The sequence below is a fragment of the Eleutherodactylus coqui genome, chromosome 5 (genome assembly GCF_035609145.1).
Source record: "Eleutherodactylus coqui strain aEleCoq1 chromosome 5, aEleCoq1.hap1, whole genome shotgun sequence".
NCBI classification, from domain to species: Eukaryota; Metazoa; Chordata; class Amphibia; order Anura; family Eleutherodactylidae; genus Eleutherodactylus; species Eleutherodactylus coqui.
In genome coordinates, this window is record NC_089841.1 from 224,690,779 (window position 1) to 224,704,522 (window position 13,744).

At 45.1% G+C, this 13,744-nt stretch overlaps 1 protein-coding gene across 4 annotated transcripts in view; it reads right to left on the minus strand.

The window, feature by feature from the left end:
* Positions 1 to 13,744, minus strand: part of NFIB (nuclear factor I B) — a 201,085-nt gene that overhangs the window by 140,395 nt on the left and 46,946 nt on the right. The window lies entirely within an intron of this gene.

Below are 13,744 nucleotides of genomic sequence, written 5' to 3' on the forward strand. Positions count from 1 at the left end.
AGCATCAGAAATGGCTGTCGGAAAGGAGATACTTATCTTTTTATAGCAATGAACTATGGCCCGGTAGTTCTAGGAATGCTACCAATAATAACTCCAACCGCAGGGCCATAGAGTTTCTCAACATACCACCAAAATGCCCGTACATCAAAAGTTATAACTCCAGTTTTCTAACCTATTTGATATAAAATGTTGATACCAATGGATAAAGTATTTCTTGCACTACTGTAAGTTGTGCTTATACTCCTGCCATACACTTGCTACCCCAATGCATTATTATACAGGCGGAGGAGGGGGTCCTCTGCTCCGGTAAGAAGACTGGTTTTGACCATCTGGTACGCTACATACCTTTGAACAATCTGCAGATACTGTACAGATGTAGAAAAGTGATAATGTTCTGTAACAAGATATCTTATCTCAAGCCACTGAAAAGCTATTCTTGTCTTAAGAACACAAAAGCCATTGTAAAGTTACACTTTGCTACGTCTGTACCTACTAAGACCAGTGGAACTATAGATTCAGAGGGCTTCTTTTTTTACTATCAAACATTAGTATTGTCTTCGACTACAACGCACTACCAATGCTCAGTGTCCATTGGCTAGTCTAAGCAGTGGGGCGGCCATCTTGGAACACTGAAGAGGAGCTCCAAGAGCAAGCAGATCGGTGGCACAATAGGGAGAAAGGAGGGCGCCAGGAAAAATATCCCTACCTTCATCCTCAGTAGTCCTGGAACAAGAGAGCCCCTTTAAGTCCCAAGGTAATTGTGCTATGTGAACATATCCCCATTTCACTCAACATAAAATGACAACACGCTGTTTATAAATGTGTCCAAGTATCTCTTACTGAAGGACAGAACACATCATTGTTCTGATTAAACCAGGCAATCCCCTTTTCTCTCCAGATTATACTTGGTTTTCCCAATTTCCATGCATTAGCAACGGCATGAAAACTATATTAGCATGGAATTAATGCAAGGTAATCAAATTATATGCCATAAGAGCTCTAACTGAGAAGGCAAAAAGTTTTTAATCCTGTCAAGAGTGAAAAGTTCATCACTGCGCTACTTAGACGCTAATTCAAGACCTCGACAACAAGGAACCCCGAATACAAGAAACGGAAGCCATCGTCCTGAATCCAGAGAAGATACATCACCATTGCTTATGCTGGCCTGTCCGTCAGTATGTGCAATGACTATATGAGAGACATGTTCTAAAGTGATGCCCAATGCCAATGCTTGTAGTGCGCGGATACAAAGTGTACAATGTTGTCTGAACCCGCCGCACATGGCTGAGAACACGAGATCATTTACATGTATGTCCCTACTATTGTACTGTCTACTTTAAACATTCGAGTATTGTCTCTAATAGTCTAATAGTCTCCTAGAAATAAAAAAAAAAAGAATACAGGAAACCAAGTATATTCTGTGGAAACTTTGCCCAGCCTAGCCTGCAGTTATAAAGCAGATCCAGCAAGTTCTGGTGTATCTCAGAACAGTAACGTTCATTACATAAGTTGATAGGTATGAAGCAGGGTCTCTGAAGGCCTTTGGAAAATTGCACACAGACTATTTAATACAAACCAGAAGCCAGTGACTGCTGGATGAACATCGGATTCGTTCCCACATGGGTAATTTAGCGGGACGTCCTACCTCTCCCGCCCCTCTCTGCTCTCTATTTGCAGATTTGCAATTATAGGGTGGGACTGGGGGAGAAGGCATAAAGACGGAGAGCTGAGTGTATTTGGGATTATGGGAAGAGTTGGTTCTCGCCGCTCTGATCCCCTCCTCCCTTTTCCTCAACATGCATCTACCCCTCCTACAGCATTCTCCAACCACTGCAGGGGAAAGCATGGATGTAAAGCACAGCTTCCCCCCATTCTAGCATCTGCCTTACCCAATCTTGCCTGGGCCAGCTCCAATAACAACATCTGCTTGGCAGCTTTTCAAACCCAAGGATAGTTATCTAACTGGGGCTTTTGTGCTACACTGTTTATTCTATGTGAAGAAATGCCTCCTTAGTTGAAAGAGTACTTCAGAAAAAGGCTATGCACAGCTATTAGCAAGTGAGGCACAAGGCTAATAACCCCCACCTGCTCGTCAAATTAATTATGACATCTCAGTCATTAGAGCGCACAAGAAAGAAAACATGACTGCAAGCTTTTCTTAAGAATAAACATACAGTACCAGAAACTGCCAGGACGTAACCAGGGGGTCCTGACATCAACCTCCCCTAATGAGCCGGGATCTAATGTTGTATGTACAACGCTGGAAAGTCATTCGCAGGTAGAAAATTACAACCAGGTCAATGACATCTATTAGGGAGAAATAATGGGCACGTCTTTCCTCAGAGTCTACTCACAAGAATCTGTATATCTACTTACCCGTAGTAGATGAATATTAGGATATACGCATCCATGTGGGAGCCAACGTGCCGGGAAATACTGCAATATTGTATAAATAATATACTGCATAAAAGTCCCCGACTCTCAGATTGCTCTATCTGGCTCCTAAGGTTGGTTATGTTAGCCCGTCCTGGTCTAGAACACACCGCAGTTAAATGCCAATGTTCACAAATGGGATCATTACTTTGGAATTCTTTTTAGTGGCCTAAATTTTAGCACTTTTGTAAAAAAAAAAAAAAAATTGGCAATTTTTTGTAAAAAATAAATAAATAAAAATTCGGCCTGTAAAAGGTTAATAAAGTGGATTTGTGACTTGTACTATATAACACACCCCAGAATTAGTCAAATTTTAGTATGAAGAAAAAAATGTTGTTCTGCCTCTAATAGTCTGCAGTTGGGAAAGACATCTGATTATGAATGTTGAAGGATTAACATTCCGAGTCTGAGGTGGATGACAGCAGCTCTCAGTCCTCTATGGGGTTCATATGAATTGGGAGTTCACGTCAAAATCATGCTAGTGTTTCCCAATAGTCTTCTATCTTACTGAGCACATTGATTCTAGAGTTCTTACCGAGCGCACCGATTCTAGAGTTCTTACCGAGCACACTGATTCTAGAGTTCTTACCAAGCACACCGATTCTAGAGTGCTTACCGAGCACACCGATTCTAGAGTTCTTACCGAGCGCACCGATTCTAGAGTTCTTACCGAGCGCACCGATTCTAGAGTTCTTACCGAGCGCACCGATTCTGCAGTTCTTACCGAGCACACCGATTCTACAGTTCTTACCGAGCACACCGATTCTACAGTTCTTACCGAGCACACCGATTCTACAGTTCTTACCGAGTACACCGATTCCACAGTTCTTACCGAACACACCGATTCCACAGTTCTTACCGAACACACAGATTCTACAGTTCTTACCAAACACACCGATTCTACAGTTCTTACTGAGCACACCGATTCCACAGTTCTTACCGAGCACATCGATTCCACAGTTCTCACCGAACAGACCGATTCTACAGTTCTTACTGAGCACACCGATTCTACAGTTCTTACCGAGTACACCGATTCCACAGTTCTTACCGAGCACACCGATACCACAGTTCTTACCGAGCACACCGATTCTACAGTTCTTACCAAGCACACCGATTCTACAGTTCTTACCGAGCACACCGATTCTAGAGTGCTTACCGAGCACACCGATTCCACAGTTCTTACCGAGCACACCGATTCCACAGTTCTTACCGAGCACACCGATTCTACAGTTCTTACTGAGCACACCGATTCCACAGTTCTTACCGAGCACACCGATTCCACAGTTCTTACCGAGCACACCGATTCCACAGTTCTTACCGAGCACACCGATTCCACAGTTCTTACTGAGCACACCGATTCTACAGTTCTTACCGAGTACACCGATTCTACAGTTCTTACCGAGCACACCGATTCTATAGTCCTTAACAATTCTATAGTTTATGCAGCAGAGCAAGTTAAAGGAGCTATCACAACACTTCTCTAGTCGTAGGCCACTTGTGGATTTTTTCATTCACGTTTCGACAACATCCATACACAGTATGTTTAAACTTTTTCTTGCCCGCTTCCATAGCTTTATTGCTTGCCTGTGGAACCAGTGATTTTTCTGTTTATAGGGGATTGAGAAGTTGTGGTTGATAGTGATGGTGCCAAACAATTACCAAGGCCCTATGGTTCATCTGCAGACTGATGAGGTGTTGCAATATCAGTCAAACAAAGCTAAGGTGGTTCTGTTTGGATCCTCAATCTCACCACAGTTATGTTGCGCCCAATTTTTGGCAGTGGCGCAAGTCTAGAGGCTTTAGGGTGCTTTCACACACAGCGTTTTTTCAGGAAAAACGCCACATTCTTGGCAGTAAAAAACACTGCAGATAGATGTTGGCTATAGGTCTATCGGATGACATGAAACGCACTAGAAACACTGCATGTGGTGGCGTTAATATTTAAAAATATGCTGAAGCGATGGCAACCAACGATCCAAAGAAAATGATCGGAATGACAACTAATGCTTAATTAGATCAAGAGGTCGTCTTTTCAGGGTAACTCCCTCCCTCTCCCTTTTTTGCTGTTGCCAAAATGGACGCTCAGGCGCTGTTTTTCCCAGTATGATTATTTTACGTGGCGAAAAATGTTCGTCGTAATGAAGCCATTAAAATTCAATTATTCTCGCGGTCGCGTTTTCTGGGTAATTTTTTTTTTATGCACAAGCAGAATATCCAGCACCAAGATCTGCACCGCTAATGTGTCGATTTCTGATGTGGAATTGAAGGTTGCAGAATTCTGCCGTCCATTCTGCAACATTGTTGCGGAACATTTCATCCTGTGTGAAAAGCCCCCTAAGGCTACTACTATGCAAGCGCTACTATTGTAGCTCATATGCATGATGTATCGCTAATTGCCAAGCTGGACCTGCAATTGTTTCAAGTTGAAGGTGGAGCTGGAAATTAGCGGTAAAACATGAGAGTTAGACCGGTTTAATGGCAGCGGCCATGAAATGTCATAAGGCTTTCCTGCCTAATGCATGTTTACATGAGCAGCATCCATGCGTTTCCTCTGCCCCCCTGCATCTTACACAAGTCCTACTAGTACAAGTTTAACCAATTCTGCTCTCTCCCCACCGCTCTCCGCTCTGATAGGAGTTGGAACAACAAACACAAGCCTGAACAAATAGTAAAAAAAAAAAAAAATCTCCATTGCAACACAGATATCCTGTACGTTAGTACATCCCAGAGGTCCTTTAAGGACAAGTTGAGGACATCAAACAATGTGTAGGTTTGTTTTATTCTTCCATTTTCCACAAGCACGGAACATAAATAAATAATTTATATGCGGTTATTAAAAAAAAAAAGCAGCACCCATTACCCATCTTCTAAACAAACGGTTCAGTGTAAGGAAGAGAACATTGTGTTTCCCATAGATAATATTACCTGAGGTCATGCACATACCTCAGTGCATACGTAGAGATTGCAAACAGAGGACTGAACAAATCTGCTTCCTGCACTTTGGCGCTGGAAGGCCTGCCGTAGCCCGGCCCAAGACACTGTAACCGTATCCATAGACGTCCGTGTTATACTGTGTAGATCAGACGCCTTGGTTGTCGGGGCTCATGGAGGTACAGAAGGCCACGCATCTTTTTCAGAAGACTTTGTGGCTCAAATCTTAAGTTGTTTTCAAGATTTTTGCTTACTGTCAGTGAATAGAAACATGTGGGCCAACTATTTCAGCTACAATCTATTATACAGACTACACAACCACTTTTAGAATCCGCAGTATTTTTTGGGAAACAGTTGCTGATCCTCCTACGCAGCTGAAAACCGTGCCAAAGGACCCCTACTTTACTGAGGTGACGGGAGGCGTTTTTGCCATAAAAATGCACGTCGGCAAGTGCAATATGGGGCCGCGTTTCTCTGCCTGATATCGCGCTCGCCTGTATATAGGTAAGCCTTAGGCTGCCTTCTCTCAATGGAATACCCACAGCAACTCCGCAGGAATTCCATGGTGGCCAAAGCCGTACCTAAATGGTCCGGATTCGGCCGTGTTTTCACTTGCGAAGCAGCTACAGAATTCAACCCTTGTATTTCGATGGCTGAAATCCACAGCGAGATTCCGCAGCATAAACAGCCACGCTGTGGAGTTGTCACAAAACATAACCACAGGAGGAGGAATATTAAATCATTCTGTAAATCCTGCAGAATTTCCGCAGCAATTCCAATAGCAGAAGTTCTGCAGCGGATCCTGAAGTGTGAAGGCAGACTGAGGCGGCTCTGACATGAGCCCCGGTGGCAACCACTAGCTCTCGTGTTTTCACGATAGTTGCCAGGCCTAGTGTGTAAGCGTAGATACAGACTGCAATTAGCGCTATGACACAAGCTTTAACGGCATGTAGTAGTGCTACCATAGCTGCTGGGCTGCCCCTGAGCTTGCTGGACCTTCATGGCTCCACGCACACGGCGTGTAGAAATAAATCGCAGCATGCTCTATTTCCCTGCGGACCAGGCGCCCTGTGCCCTCCTATGGGCTGCGTATACAACGCTGTCCATATGCAATACATTGAAAAAAAGTCACATTGCGCATGTCTGTGAGCGTGTGATACGCGGGCATGCACCGTCCCGGCAGAATGTATGCTTACGGAATGTTTACAATGCTGCAGGGCGACCCACCACGTTTTACGCGTACGCCCTTACCCTGTAACAAATCCCAATGGCTGCAGATTAACCACGGATTTGCACTAAATCTGCAGGCGTAACCACTTGGAAAAAATAAAAATGACGCAGTAAAATAAGAACAAAAAGACCCCATTTCACTCATCTTCTCCCGGCTGCAGCGCTTCGTCTGGTCCCCCACCGGTCTCCACAGGACACGTTATTGAGGACGGACAGTATGCAGACACATTTCCTCATGAATCCGCAGCGGCAAATTGCTACTAAAATGGATTTGCTGCAGAAAAACCAACTGAATTTCCATAGTAAATCCGCCCTGTGTGGACAAGCGCTAACGCTGCTAACACACAGGCGCCAGATTTCCGTAATAAATACCGCAAGATGTGGAAAAATCCACACCAAAATCTGCATGCCCCTGTGCGAATTTTGATGCGGAATTCAAAATGGCGTAATTCTGCATCAAAATCTGCATGTAGACGTATAGATCTTGGAGCGGAATTCCGCAGCATCAGATTCGGCTGCGCCTTGCAGTGCGCAATGTGGAAATATTGCGCGTGTGTCCGAGCGCTCTTGTATTGAAGCCTTCACGTAATACGCTCTACTGTAGAATGAATGGAGACGTAAAATCCAGGGAAGCCGATTTTCAAGTTTCAATACAAAGAAAAAAAATGCACTGCTGGTCGTCTGAGGTAAAGAGCGAAAAAAGGAGGGAGAAATAGGAGTAAGTCAAAGAAAGCAGCGAGCAAACCTTACAAAGAGCTCTGAAATTGCCATCATAAATCTGTGCAGTTTATAGCCCACAGCTAGTACAGTGATTTTCATACTCCTCTAATCTAGGCATGCATCTCCACCCTCACTTCCTTTCCAATGGTATGTGGTCTTGAGCACACAAATGCTTAGGTTTCCTGAAGCCGAGCTACAGAGGAAAAGTCCCAGTCCCTGGGGGCCGAGTTTCAGGCTGTTCTGGCTCCCATCCGTACCATGACATTCTGCCTCAGTCATGTCTGAGATACAAGTTACTCTTCATCCGGTGGCTGGGAGCCGGCAGACAATGTACGGCCAATGAGACCCGCTGGCTGTCATACCATGAGGATGTATGGCACGGATACGCTCGGCGCACACTTGCCCTATGTTGATCCAAGCTTTGTGACACCGAGAAGACAACAGCTTGTAGAACTGTTCTCAGCGGCAAAAATACAGCAACGCTAGCGGACTGTAATAAAGCAAGGGGGATCCATGGGCGATGTGAGTTGCGCCCGAGACGCTTGGACGCAACTACGTGGCACACAGCTTATGGATACCCTATCCAAGGAGCAATCAGATCACGCTCTCGCAAGCATAGATACGCCTACGCTCGTCTGCAGGAGACCTATGGGCGGCTTCAGTTTGTCTTGCCGACAATATTCAGGGCGTCTGAAAGCAACCGAAGAACCTCTCATACTGTATTCTGCACCGTAAGTCGCTGTAAATTCCACACCAGAATCCACGTAGATTTTGATGCAGAATGAAAATGGCGTAAATCAGTCAGCAATGGCACACCGAAATCTGCAGTTAGTGCTGCGAATTTTCATGCAGCAAATTCCGCTGCGTCCCAACGGAAATATTCCGCCCGTATGGAAGGTCCCTCAGCGTTGCTGAATAAGCTCTTCTTGGAGTATTCAGCCCCTGAATCCGCACGGCTGACATGCTGGTTTGGGTGCAGAATTGCAAATAGCAGAATCCTGCCGACGATTCCACATCAAAGTCTGCAGTTCGCAGTGCGGATCGTGGTGCGGAGCTCAGGAACAGCATATTCCACAACTCTGTTGCAAAACCTTCCGTCCTGTGTGAAAGGTCCCTTAGGCTTCTTTCACACGGGCCTAAATTATTCTACATTACGCACCCAAATCAACACCTTATTCCACTACTACGACTTCTACACCAAAACCCACAAGTCTCATTCCAGATTTTGATGCTGGCAGTATTAACCATTTCCAGTTCTGCATCAAAATCCAGCCAGAGCCATATGGTCCCCGATGCTTGCGCTGCTTCTGCCCGTGTGAAGCGTCCCCCAGTATTCTTCATTTCTAAAGGAATATTTAAAATCCCAAATACAGCGAGTCTCTACTCTGAGGGCCAAATAGTAGATTGTGATTGACCACTTGACCTCTTAACGGGGACCAGTAGGTCTTCATGTTTGGCCACTGGGCTGTTCTCTTGCAGGCTCAAGGCAAAACTGGGAAAACAGTCTCCACGGAGTTGGTCATTTCACTCCGCCGGCCATGTTCTGTCCGGCAACACATATAAGGACTTGAGAGTCTGAACCCATCAACTCCCCGTGACACCGGAGATCTCAGGTGAATTACTGGAAGCAACGCACAGAGTTCAGTCCTGGTGAGCCGGGGAACGCGGAGAGATACATTTTCTTAATTGATCTCCAGCACTATGAGAGGAGAATAAAATACAACCTTTAATGAGCCATCAGGCTAAAAGCATGGAATAGATGTATCCATAGAAGAATTGATCGCCAACGTGGTGACTTCTTATATGGATGCGCGGCTTTTATATTTTTAACATGATAGCTCAATAAAGATTGGATTTTACATTTCTTCATGGTGCTGGAGATGACTTCGGAAATGTATCTATCTGATCTGAGCCAGAGCTTTCACTAGCTACACCTAATATACACTGTAGCACAGAACAAAGGAGATGGGGCAGCACGGATGAAGTAGCCGTAGCAGTGGAGCAAGTGCAAGAAGTAACTAGCTGTGGCTGCCATTATACTCCACATGTGCCTTTCCATGTTGCTTCACCTAATTCAGGCTCCATTAAAGAAGTACAGCCCGTACACCATGACCAACCCAGCAACCACAGGGTGCAAGATGCATCACATGGCAGGGCAATTATGTAAAAAATCACTATATTGAGCAAATGTTCTCAATCGTGGTCCACTGCCAACATTCAGTAATTGATATAAAGTGTCTTGTTAGGGCTAGGCCGATTTCACATCTGGGGCAGAAGGTTCCGTCGCAGATCCATCTGAAGATGCCGGCGCATGCAGCGCTTTTTCTTCCATTCAAAAGCCGAGCAGCTAGACGGAAAGCGGGTGGACCCCATTATAATCAGGGGGGTCCATCCGATGCTGTTCGGTTCCGTCCAGAGACTAAACCGTTCGGTCATGAAGATTCCTCTTTCCTGCTCCCTGAACGGAGTAGGAAAATGGAAACCCTGCCACAGACGTGACAGCACCCTTATATCACCTCTTGTGAACGGGGATCTGCTTATCGTTAGTAGGGAAGACATGAAGAAATGAGAAAAGACCGGAGATCTAAAAAGTGATCAAACTTACAAAAAAGCATAGGATTATTGCTACATTTAACATTAAAACTCGATTCATACCCCAGTTTACTCATTTTTACAAATGTATCTTCACATGACAAAGGTCCTGAATGTTCCTTTTCAGCACAGGGCCAAAGACCCATTCCAACAAGCACATACAAGCAGGTCAGAGCCGCCCTGGAAGCTCACATTGTGTGCTTACTGCACTCCAACGGGTGACCGCAATGTCTTTCAGACTGGTATTTCTCTGCACAGATGCCAACTACTCTGGGACTACAGTCACTGCCAGGTACGAAATGACAGGGCTGCTATATGACTTTGTATGAAGGATAGCTTTAAGGACGCTCAATGGTCAACAGCACAAATGTAGGCACACTCACTGACACTAAATATAAAGGCTGGTTCTACAGAAAAGGAGTTCCTTATAGGAGGATTCATCTCGGATCCGGCTTCTTCTTCCATCCAATAGCCGGGCGGAATCCGGATGGACCCCACTGCAGTCAATGTGGCCCGTCTGGCATTGTTTTGTTCCGTCCAGACATGGAACTGTTCGGCCGCAGGGATTCCCCTTTCCTGCTCCTGAACAGAAAAGTGGAATCCCCAACGCAGGTGTGAAAGCACCTAATTCTTTTTTTTTATATCTTTCTTTAACATTCGGCGCTTTTTATTTATTTATTTTTTTCAAAAGCCGGTTAACCCCTTCAACCATCATGGCCTCCAGCTATTATTCTGTTGTAGTCTTACTTCTGGACCACTACTGCCCACTGGGCGAAGCATAACAGCCGTTCTATTCCAGAATGCTATTGCCTTCATGGATTCAGGCTAACAACAGAAGAAACTGTCAGCAAGAACTCATTTCCGTATTGACGCTACAGTTGAATGGGACCAATTACTGGCTTGGCCCACCACTTCCCTGGCAATGGAATGTACCTACAGGGATTTTGATCCACAATGTTGGAAAGTCAACGTTGGGCTCTTTTTTCCCTACTTTGGTGAAATTCCTGTTAAAAAAAAATATGTTATTTCTTTTCCCCTTTTAGTTTCCAAAAACACCTTCCCTTTTTTCGTTTTTCTTTTAAAGGGGCCTTATAACCAAAGAAATTACAGTAACACAGGTTTATATAGGCGGAGTGAAATGTTTAATGCGCTCTGGAAAACAATTATGGATTAGATTGGATCACGGAGTTTGAAGACTTTGCCAAACTTTTGAGAACAGCCAACCTCTGGAACCCAGGGATCGCATTGCATTGTGCCAGTAAATATCTAATATGGGGCTCCCGAACGGCACAGAGTTTTTATTGTTAGAGGCTCTCGCAGCGAAGAAAAGAAGGGAACATTAGGAACGTTCTTAGGGTGCTTTCTCCTAACGAAACAAGCAGATCATATTTTCAGCAATCATTCAGCCTTTATGAGCGCTCTGTCATTAGACCATTACTGCTCAGCAGCCATATCCTGTTGCAGCCTGCATTGCGCACTCATTAACAAACTCTCTTTGAAAATCCTTTGTTAAACTTTTAGCCAAACTTTTTTTTTTATTTCCTTAATGTAATCTGTGCTGTAACAAGAATGTGCAAAGCTCTCCTGAACGCGGATGCAGATGCAAAGACTTTCAAGTTCAACTCGAAAGAAGGAGTATGGTGGAAGGAGGAGGTCATCGGCAATTTTTTTTTTTTTTATTCACCTGGCACCCATGCTTTCTTAAAGTTGGCACCCAATCAGTTTGTGACTCATTAAACAGCAATTAAAAATATGCAAATTGATCATACAACTGATTAATCGGGTTACTGTGCCTCAGTCATGACAAGATCTACTCCTCGCATGTCACCTACTGTTTGGTGGGCCTGAAAGAAGATTTTTTTTTTAATGCCTGTATTGGGGCTCATTCACACGGGGCGAGAATCTCGCACGAGTTTTGAGTGTTGTGAGACGCACAAACCTCACGTGATGTACTCATTCACTTGCTGCAGCTTCTATCCTCGCAGCATCGCTGCAAGGGGAAAAATTGCACAAGTTCTACTTTTTGGCGTTCCCTCAGGAATGCCTCACCTTTTGTTTCCAATTGGACCTTAAAAGGCATTGCATGTGAGGTGATGTTTCCCATTGGAATCAATGGGAAACACTTGCAATCCTCTGTCGCGCGTGATCGCTATTTCACAGCATCGGTATGAAAAACGCACGGTGGCAAGCGCAATTTTGGGCCGAGTTTCTTGCGCTCGCCCATGTGAATGTAGCCTAAGGGCTCATTCACACTGGCGTATGCCTACAACCCTGCAAGTCTCCAGCAGCGTTGTACACATCACAGCCCATACGCTCTGCAGATAGAGAACGTGTACGGGCTGCGTATGGCACGTCATTCCCCCGCATGCGCAGTGCGATTTTTTTTATTAATTTTTTTTTTCCCCCGCTCTGTTGGGCATGTTGCAATTGGTATCTCTTGCGCATCGATACGCAGTGCCCACGGACAGGTGTGAATGGAAGAATGAAAAGTCCACCGACTTTCATTGCCTCCATTCACCGCGTGTGTAATACGCGGCAACGATACGCCCGTGTGAACAAGCCCTTGCTGATCTGTTGAGACTTCGCTGTAGTATGTACTGCCACGGTGACATTCCTGTGGTTTCGAACATAGCCAATTTCAGAAAAACAGTGCTTTTTCAGGGCGTTTTTTTTTCTTGCTGCGTCGTCTTTCGTTAAAACGCTACGTCTCAAACCCCCCCGGGTCTATTTGAAAACGGTGAAATTTCGGTTGGTTGGTAAATTTGCAAGGAAGGCTTTACAAGGACTGAGCGGGAGCGATCATCTGCTTCGCATAAGGTTAACGGGTTAAGGCCACCGTAAGCACACAAGCGGTCTTAATTAGTGCGCGGCGTTTAACACTTTACAGAGCCGCTCGCAAGCACGGTGATAACACTGGGAAATCTAGAGTCTTACTTCATACATGGGAAGCTTACTGAAAGTCCTTTTTTCCTCTCTCGCTCTATTGTTCTCCTGCCGTAATGCGGACCATGTGGCGAACAGCAACGTTTCAACGGCTTTAATTTTATATGGAGCCATTTTATATGAGAAAGAAATATTGTACCTTTCTCTGTTTATGTAGCGATATAAAGCAGCAGGCCGCACTAATTGCTACTTTTCCTGCCTTTTTATACTTTGCAAAAACTTCTTGTCCCCCTTTCTAGGTAAACGGTCTAAACTCGGAGCCAGGGCTTCTCTCAGCACCATGTGCATCAGTCATGTACGGCGGAACCCCTTGTGGGTCCAAACGTGGAGGAGGGAGAACTCTTTATTGCAGTTTTTCTCTCTGCAGGTTCTACTCCTGATTATAGTGGATCCGCAGCAAATTCCGTCCACAGCATGCTATGGGAAACCGATTCATCCTGCACACTCGCGAAAAACAATGGCGGTTTCCGCCAGCGGAGCAAAAATCGCAGCTCTATTTTTGCACGGTGTCCACATTGACGGCTTCCGTTGAAGCCGTTAAGTGATGATGCCGAATCCACGACATTGGACAAGTCATGGATTCCACATGATCGCTTAGCAACGGCATTGGGGAAAATAAACATTTTATTTTAAAAAAATCTATACTGAGCATGGGCGCAAGGTCGAATTCCGCTGCAGGGTCCCGTATGTGGAATCAGACCCGTTCGTGTGCAGGCGGCCTTACAGATACGGGCGATGCAAAATACTGCCGGGAATATTGCTGGGTGACGATAGCCGAAGCCATCAGACACTGTTGTAATCCCTTGTTCATGCGCAAATACGCACCGTTGCGGCGAACATATTTGCGCATATGTTCGTCTGCTAAAGCCACTGGGATGAAACGTCTCCATATTTT